Source organism: Amblyraja radiata, chromosome 2, assembly GCF_010909765.2.
Source record: "Amblyraja radiata isolate CabotCenter1 chromosome 2, sAmbRad1.1.pri, whole genome shotgun sequence".
NCBI classification, from domain to species: Eukaryota; Metazoa; Chordata; class Chondrichthyes; order Rajiformes; family Rajidae; genus Amblyraja; species Amblyraja radiata.
Window position 1 is genome coordinate 117,891,069 of NC_045957.1, and position 9,573 is coordinate 117,900,641.

The 9,573-nt window shown below is 50.1% G+C and overlaps 1 long non-coding RNA gene across 1 annotated transcript in view; it reads right to left on the reverse strand.

The window, feature by feature from the left end:
* Positions 1-1,221: 1,221 nt before the first annotated feature.
* Positions 1,222-9,573, reverse strand: part of LOC116984632 — a 13,012-nt gene continuing 4,660 nt past the window's right edge. Inside the window, exons 2-3 of the long non-coding RNA XR_004415090.1 lie at positions 2,534-2,537; positions 1,222-1,257 (exon numbers count right to left, since the gene is read on the reverse strand). This is a non-coding gene — a long non-coding RNA (uncharacterized LOC116984632). The remainder of the gene's footprint in view (positions 1,258-2,533; positions 2,538-9,573) is intronic.

A 9,573-nucleotide genomic window follows, 5' to 3' on the forward strand; every position in this document is an offset into this window, starting at 1 on the left:
AAAACAAAAAGATAAAGACAAGCGACTGTTGGCTGGCTGCCGTGTGCACAGCGCCTTCACCGGAATGAACGGACAAACAAACGCAGGCTTATCCCCTGGGCAGAGGATTCTAAACCTAGAGTGCCCCCCACTCCCCCTCCCCCACACCGAGTCTTCCTTTGTTCTCCCACCGACCTTCATGGCGGTCCCACACACTGGGTCCCCATTGTCTTCCCCTCCCCCTCTCACGCTCATCGACCGCTGATCGTGGGTCAATCGCAAGGGCCCACAGCCACTGAGGCTCCACCGCCACCGAGGCTGCACTACCACCGAGGCTCACGCTGCCGCCGAGGCCCCACCACCACCGAGGCTCACACTACTGCTGAGGCTCCCGTGGGATATGGGTTATGTGTAAGCAGATAAGTAAGCAGACCATGCTCGGCACAGACATTGTGGGCCGAAGGGCCTGTTCCCGTGCTGTACTGTTCTATGTTCTATGGTCTAACTCAGCTGGGCTATTTATCGAAAAGTTTAGTTTAAAGATACAGCGCGGAAACAAGCCCTTCGGCCCACCGAGTTCACGCCAACCAGCGATCACTCCGTGCACCAGCAATATCCTACGCACACCAGGGACAATTTAACCTGCAAACCTGTACGTCTTTGGAGTGTGAGAAGAAACCGGAGATCCCGGAGAAAACCCGCGCAGGTCACGGGGAGAGCGTCCAAACTTCGTATATACAGCCAGCTTAGTTTGGAGATACAGCACGGAAACAGGTCCTTCGGCCCACCGAGTCCGCGCCGACCAGTGGTCACCTCGTACACTAACACTTTCTTGCACACTCGGGTAAATTTACAATTTTTACCAAAGCCTATTAACCTACAAATCTGCACGCCTTTGGAGTGTGGGAGAAACATAGAAACATAGAAAATAGGTGCAGGAGTAGGCCATTTGGTCCTTCGAGCCTGCACCGCCATTCAATATGATCATGGCTGATCAACCAACTCAGTATCCTGTACCTGCCTTCTCTCCATACCCCCTGATCCCTTTAGCCACAAGGGCCACATCTAACTCTTTCTTAAATATAGCCAATGAACTGGACTGGAGTCCCCGGAGAAAACCCACGCAGGTCATGGGGAGAAAATACAAACTCCGTACAGACAGCACCCGTAGTCAGGGTGGAACCCGGGTCTCCGGCGCTGTGAGGCAGCAACTCTATCGCTGCTCCACCGTGTCGCCCACTATTTGCAAATGAGTCTGATTTCCCTTTAAATGAAAAACTGGGAAACAAATGTTGCCAATGAAAACACCCCTCTTTAAATAAACAAAGATTCCCTTCTTCTTCCTGTTTAGAAATACAGGAAGGAGGGACGCAGCGGTTTTTAATAGGAAGAGAACATTCTGGAACTCAGTGATAATCACTTCCTGTCTTATGTTTAAATATCCTTTTGAGATGACGTGTCCCCTGAGGTTATGCACTGAGCCCGTAACTCTTTAGATAATTACGTTTATTGCAGGAATGCATTCTACACGTCCAAGGCTTCTGCCTGCCTTCATTGCTGACATTGCAGTGGACATCTGCCGCCCTTGTGCCGCAGAAGTGCCATCTGCCCGTCACCCACTATGTTCTCCATGACCCTGTCTCTGCTTACACTCATGCCATCTCCATGCCAACTCTTGCCCTCCCCGCTGGCGCCAGCTTCACCTCCCGTCCTCGAGTCACACAGCGTGGAAACGGGCCCTTTAGCCCAACTTGCCCACACCGGCCAACATGCCCCACCTTCTCTGCCTCAGAGGGCGGTGGAGGCCGGTTTTCTGGATACTTTCAAGAGAGAGCTAGATAGGGCTCTTAAAGATAGTGGAGTCAGGGGATATGGGGAGAAGGCAGGAACGGGGTACTGATTGTGGATGATCAGCCATGATCACATTGAATGGCGGTGCTGGCTCGAAGGGCCGAATGGCCTACTCCTGCACCTATTGTCTTTTGTCTATTGTCTACACTAGCAGCACCTTTGGCCCATATCGCTCGAAACCTGTCCTAATCCATGTACCTGCCCAAATGTTTCTGAAACATTCTGATAGTCACTTCCTCAACTACCTCCTCTGGCAACTCGTTCCATACACCCACCATTCTTTGTGGTAAAAAGTCACCCTTCGGGTTCCAATTAAATCATTTTGTCCCCCCACCCCTCACTGGCAGCTCGTTCCTTATATAACTGCCAGGTCGGGGGGAGTTCCCCCCGCCACGGGTACCATGTAATCCCGTGCTACCTGCTCCATGGTCGGATAATCGCGACTAAACCTTCTCCCCCACCGGGTTTGCCTGGTGAGGAGGGGGCTGTGGACCCCCAGCAGGACTAAAAACAAGACCTGTCAAAGGGCGGATGAGCTCCTAGCGAGCTAACGGCCATCCACACTTCAGTAGAAGTTGCGTTGTTGATTAAGAAGGAACTGCAGATGCTGGAAAATTGAAGGTAGACAAAAATGCTGGAGAAACTCAGCGGGTGAGGCAGCATCTATGGAGCGAAGGAAATAGGCAACGTTTCGGGTCGAGACCTTTCTTCAGACTGATGTGAGGGTGGGGGGGGGGCGGGAAGAAGAAAGGAAGAGGCGGAGACAGTGGGTTGAGGGAGAGCTGGGAAGGGGAGGCAATCACTGCTGTACACAGCATTGTGAGGAATGCCCGTCGGAAACCAGCATCACCGCGTCACTAATGTTATCAACAATTTAATTTAAAAAAAATAATAACGTTTTTGAAGTGTGGGACGGAACACGGGGAGAGCGTACAGACTCCGTACAGATGGCGCCCGTAGTCAGGATCATAGAAACATAGAAACATAGAAACATAGAAAGTAGGTGCAGGAGTAGGCCATTCGGCCCTTCGAGCCTGCACCGCCATTCAATATGATCATGGCTGATCATCCAACTCAGTATCCCGTACCTGCCTTCTCTCCATACCCTCTGATCCCCTTAGCCACAAGGGCCACATCTAATTCCCTCTTAAATATAGCCAATGAACTGGCCTCGACTACCCTCTGTGGCAGGAAGTTCCAGAGATTCACCACTCTCTGTGTGAAAAAAGTTCTTCTCATCTCGGTTTTAAAGGATTTCCCCCTTATCCTTAAGCTGTGACCCCTTGTCCTGGACTTCCCCAACATCGGGAGCAATCTTCCTGCATCTAGCCTGTCCAACCCCTTAAGAATTTTGTAAGTTTCTATAAGATCCCCTCTCAATCTCCTAAATTCTAGATCGAACTGGTGTCTCCGGCGCTGGTATAAGGCAGCAACTCTACCACTGCTCCAACGTACCGTCCCTTTTGGGACCAGCACGCAAGGAGTCGCCGAGCTCCAGCGCCATCTTGCACCACAGGACATCCTTGTGTTCATTTGTCAGCATGAGGAGGTTTCTCTGTCCCTTGATCTTGTTCCACTGTGTAGCCTGTTCTGGTGCTCCGCAAAAGTCGCCGCATTCAGGCGCCATCTTGGAATGCTCCTAATTCTGCTCCTATCACTCATGAACCTATGAAGGATGTGCAGAATCTGAATATTCCGTGTTCGGCACGGACTAGAAGGGTCGAGATGGCCTGTTTCCGTGCTGTAATTGTTATATGGTTATATGGTTATATTGGTGGCCCATTATATGCCATTTGCACTTTATCAGTTTATTTGTTTATGTGTGCATATATATATATTGTGGCATATGGACACACTGATCTGTTTTGTAGTAAATGTCTACTATGTTCTGTGTGCTAAGCAAAGCAAGAATTTCACTGTCCTATCAGGGACACATGACAATAAACTCACTTGAACTTGAACTAGCCTGATCATAATCTATAAACGCTAGATCACCACCCCCCCCCCCCCCCCCCCCCCCCCACCCCCCCCCTCACCCTTCTAAACTCCAGCGAGTACAGGCCCAGTGCCGTCAAATGCTCATCATATGTTAACCCACTCATTCCTGGGATCATTCTTGTAAACCTCCTCTGGACCCTCTCCAGACCCAACACATCCTTCATAGGTTCATGAGTGATCGGAGCAGAATTAGGCCATTCGGCCCATCAAGTCTACTCCGCCATTCAATCATGGCTGGTCTATCTTTCCCTCTCATCCCATTCTCCTGCCTTCTCCCCATAACCCCTTACACCCGCACTAATCAAGAATCTATCTATCTCTGCTGTTAAAATATCCATTGACTTGGTTTCCACAGCCTTCCGTGGCAATGAATTCCACAGATTCACCACCCTCTGACTAAAGAAATTCCTCCTCATCTCCTTCCGAAAGCTACATACTTTTATTCTGCTTCAATGAGGTCGCCCCTCATCCTTCTAAACTCCAGCGAGTACAGGCCCAGTGCCGATAAACGCTCATCATACGTATGTTAACTCACTCCTTTCCTGGGATCATTCTCGTAAACCTCCTCTGGACCCTCTCCAGAGCCACCATATCTTTCCTCAGATCATCATCGGCGGTCACTTGAAACAAGTATGACTGTCCTCTCATGGACGACGCCTGTGCGTGACTGTTTAACGTGGGGAGACTGGTGCACAGACAGCCACCCCACGGTCAGGATCCAGTGGCATGGAGTCCAAGACGACCGGAGACCCTTTTCTGTTGCAGCCTTCATCCGCCTTCCCAGCCATTGTGATGCTCCACTAAGGTAGGCATCGTCCTCCGCCTGTTCCACCGTTGAGGTCTTGGTCGGATTTCTCTTTTTCAGGGACCTCCCCCTCGACCTTACCGCCATGGGTGGCCCTACCAGGAGCACAGCTCCAGACGGCATCGCTCTCAGGATCTCAGGACCACACAAGCTTCTCCACCACGACAAGGTGACAGTCCACGGGGATTCCTCAGATATGGGGCCAAGAACAGCTCACAATGCTCCAATTGCGGTCTGACCTGCACCTTATAAAGCAGGAATGCCTAAACTTTAAGACTCTTGCCGATGAAAAGATCATCAATCAGTTCATAATTTCGTCTCTCCTTCTGTGGTTTTCAGCTTGTTAATTCTTATTTTTATTGTAACAGGGGGGAGGGTTGGTGAATGCTGTTGGCAGTCTCTGCATTCTAAGTTTAATGTCAGCTGTATAATTATGGTTCATAAGTCTAGCACCAGAATTACGGGCGGCACGGTGGCGCAGTGGTAGAGTTGCTGCCTTACAGCGCCAGAGACCCGGGTTCCATCCTGACTACGGGTGCCGTCTGTACGGAGTTTGTACGTTCTCCCCGTGAACTGCGTGGGTTTTCTCCGTGATCTTTTGTTTCCTCCCACACTCCAAAGACGTACAGGTTTGTGGGTTAATTGGCTTTGGTATAATTGTATAAATGTATAATTGTCCCCAGTGTGTGCAGGCTGGTGCGGGGATCGCTGGCCGGTGCGGACTCGGTGGGCCGAAGGGCCTGTTTCCACGCTGCGTCTCTAAACTAAAAACTAAACTAAGTTTGGCCATGAGCCATCAAGTCTACTCCACCATTCAATCATGGCTGATCTATCTCTCCCTCCCAACCCCATTCTCCTGCCTTCTCCCCATTATCCCTTACACCCGCACTAATCAAGAATCTTTCAATCTCCTCCTTAGAAATAGCCATTGACTTGGCCTCCACAGCGGCAATGAATTCCACCCTCTTAATAAAGACATTCCTCCTCATCTCCTTTCTAAAGTTATGTTAGTTCATACTGAGGCTGTGACAGGTACATGGATAGGACAGGTTTGGATGGATATAGGCCAAGTACAGGCAGGTGGGACTAGTGTAGATGGAACATTGTTGGCTGGTGTGGGCAAGTTGGGCCAACTGACCTGTTTCCACACTAGATCACTCTATGACCCTATGACTCTATGTTCAAAGGGTCTCCCTAAATATGCATGTTGACACCGCTAATGATGGACATTTCTTTCATAGAGTCATAGAGTGATACATCGTGGAAACAGGCCCTTCATCCCATCTTGCTCACACCGACCATCTGCAGTGGTTCCACCTGCCTGCATTTGCCCCATATCCCTCTAATCCATGTCCTATCCATGTATCTGTCTAACTGTTTCTTAAGTGTTGGGATAGTCCCAGCCTCAACTACCTCCTCTGGCAGCTTGTTCCATGCACCCACCACCCTCTGTGTGAAAAAGTCACCCCTCAGATTCCTGTGTTCAAGAAAGAACTACAGATGCTGGAAAATTCAAAGGTGGACAAAAATGCTGGAGAAACTCAGCGGGTGAGGCAGCATCTATGGAGCAAAGGAATAGGTGACGTTTAGGGTCGAGACCCTTCAGTCTGAAGAAGGGTCTCGACCCGAAACGTCACCTATTCCTTCGCTCCATAGACACTGCCTCACCCGCTGAATTTCTCCAGCATTTTTGTCTATCTCAGATTCCTATTAAATCTTTCCCCCCCTCAACTTAAACCTATGTCCTCTGGTCCTCAATTCCCCTACTCTGGGCAAGAGACTCTGTGCGTCCACCCGATCTATTCCTCTCATGATTTTATACAGCTCTGTAAGATCACCCCCTCATCCTCCTGCGAGCAGAATGCTGATGCAGAAGTCAGAATATGATTTAAAAGCCACCTACTGGATGTGCCGCTGAAAAGTGTGAAGATCTGGGAGGGTGTACAGGAAGCCAGCATGGTGTGATGGTGATCTTGGGTACCACGTAGGAGGTAACTCAGTGATCGAAGCATTGCAAGAAAGACGCGTACATTAACACATTCACCGAAATCCTGACTCCCATATCTCACTCCCCCTTCGCAAGTCCTTTCCAGTACATCACTCCCCATGTCAATGACATTTGCAAGCTCACGCCTTGAACTCTGCACAAATCCCCATCTGCTTTGGGAGTCATAGAGTGATACAGCGTGGAAACAGGCCCTTCAGCTCAACTTGCCCACGCGACGACCAACATGTCCCAGCTACACTAGTCCCACCTGCCTGGGTTTGGCCCGTATCCCTCTAAACCTGTCCTACCAATGTTTAGTTTAGAGATACAGCGAGGAAGCAGGCCCTTCGGCCCACCCGTGTCCGTGCCGACCAGCGATCCCTGCACATTAACACTATCCTACACACACTATGGACAATTTATACTTGCACTGAGCCAATTAACCTGCATACCTGTACGTCCTTGGAGTGTGGGAGGAAACCGAAGATCTCGGAGAAAACCCTCTCAGGTCACGGAGAGAATGTACAAACTCTGTACAGACAGCACCCGTAGTCGGGATCGAACCGGTCTCCGGCGCTGCAAGTGCTGTAAAGCAGCAACTCTACCGCTGCGCCACCGTGCCACCCAGTTTAATTATCTATCTAATTGCTTCTTAAACGTTATGATAGTCCCTGCCTCAATTCCCTCCTCTGGCAGCTCGTTCCATACACCCACCATCTTTAAAAATATTACCCCTCAGTTTCCTGTAAAACTTTCCCCCCTTCATCTTAAACCTATGCCCTCTGGTTCACGAATCCCCTGCTCTGGGCAAGAGACTCTACCCGATCTATTCCTCTCATGATCTTATACACCTCTATAAGATCACCCCTCATCCTCCTGTGCTCCAGGAAACAGAGACCCAACCTGCTCAACCCCTCCCTGCAGCTCAGACCTTCGTAAATCATCTCTGCACCCTTTCCAACTTGACAACATCTTTCCTCTAACATGGTGCCCAGAACTGGACACTCTAAATACTCTAAATGCGCCCTCATTAGCGTCTTATATCCGTGATGGGCTTGTCCCACTTAGGCGATTTTTTAGCGGCCTGCCGGCGACTGTCAGGGAACTGGAACGGCGACTGTCAGAGTGGAACACATACACACAAACACCTCGCAGAGGCGGGGGACAGGGCAAGCGGGGGGGGAGCTGTGAAGCTCGGCGGACATTTAACATTAACGGTCGGTTATCTTTGGTTCTGAAAACTCGTGCTTACGTTTTTTTCCCCAATGAGCCAACGAAAATGACTGGTCAGCAAAGGCGATTAACTAAAACTACCTACGACTACCTCGACTACCCATAACTACATGGCGACCCCACTACAACTGCATCTACGACTAAGGGATTAGCGATTTTCTCCATGGCGACCAATTTTTGGTCGCAGAAAATGTTTCAACATGTTGAGAAATTTGCGGCCACCATACTGAGGCCATGACTAGTTCCCAGAATGCGTGAACTCCTCGCGACCGTGAAGGAGACTCACCAGGGACCACCAGCGAACACGTGGCGACCATGTGGCGAGCGCAGTGTCTCCTGCACTCGCCTAAACAGTCGCCTAAGTGGGACCGGCCTATAACTACAACATGTTGATGAGGGGGAATTTCTTTAGTCGGAGGGCGGTGTCATTTTAAACACAAGAAATAGTAGATAGACACAAAATGCTGGAGTAACTCAGCAGGACAGGCAGCATCTCAGGAGAGAAGGAATGGGTGACGTTTCAGGTCGAGACCCTTCTTCAGACTGAGTCTTCCTGAGCCTTCAGCGGGACAGAGGTGCTGCCTGTCCCGCTGAGGTACTCCAGCATTTTGTGTCTATTTTCGATTTAAACCAGCAGCTGCAGTTCCTTCCAACATGAGACATAGTAGAGTCAAGATAAGAACATATGCGGCAGGTCATACTGAAGTCACTGTTGGCATCAGTGAGCAGCAGTGAGTATTGCAGGCGAGTGGCAGGATGATCATTGATTCCATCAAAAGGCAGCTGGGATGTCTCCATTTTCCTCATCTCCAATGATGACTCAAGATGGCACTACATTAATTTGCCATGAGACTCTTCCTCTGAACTTGTTAACCGTGAGATGCGTGGAGAATCACCATAGCTCTGTCAAGCTGGAAAGGGCGCAGAGAAGATTTACGAGGATGTTGCCAGGACTCGAGGGTCCGAGCTACAGGGAGATGTTGAGCAGGCTGGGACTCTTATTCCCTGGAGCGCAGGAGGGTTGAGAGGTGATCTTATAGAGGCGTACAAAATCATGAGAGGAATAGATCGGGTGGACGCACAGAGTCTCTTGCCCAGAGTAGGGGAATCGAGGACCAGGGGACATACTGTAGGATTAAGGTGAGGAGGGGAAAAGATTTAATAGGAATCTGAGGGGTAACTTTTTCACACAAAGGTGGTGGGTGTATGGAACGAGCTGCCAGAGGCGGTAGTTGAGGCTGTGACTACCACAACATTGAAAAGACATTTGGACAGGTACATGGATGGGACAGGTTTAGAGGGATATGGGCCAAATACAGGTAGGTGGGACTGGTGTAGATGGGGCATCTTGGTCGTCGTGGGCAAGATGGGCTGAAGGGTCTGTTCATCACCGTTTCTACGAAGGTCCCTTGATTCCAAGTGGTTTCTGCTAAGTCTACTTGAAGTGCAAAGGGGTGAAAGGAGTTAAAGCTGAAAGCAGGATCAAAGCTTCACGGCAGCTGACAGCGAACCCTGTACGCACCGTAACATAATTCCCCTGTGGTTACACAGCAGCTGCACGCTAGTCGAGTGCAAATCCCTCGTGTTTGATGAACAATTTAAGGGCGGCCACGGTGGTGCAGCGGTAGAGTTGCTGCCTTACAGCGCTTGCAGTGCCAGAGACCCAGGTTCGATCCCGACTACGGTGCATTCTCCCCATGACCGTAAATTGAATTGAATT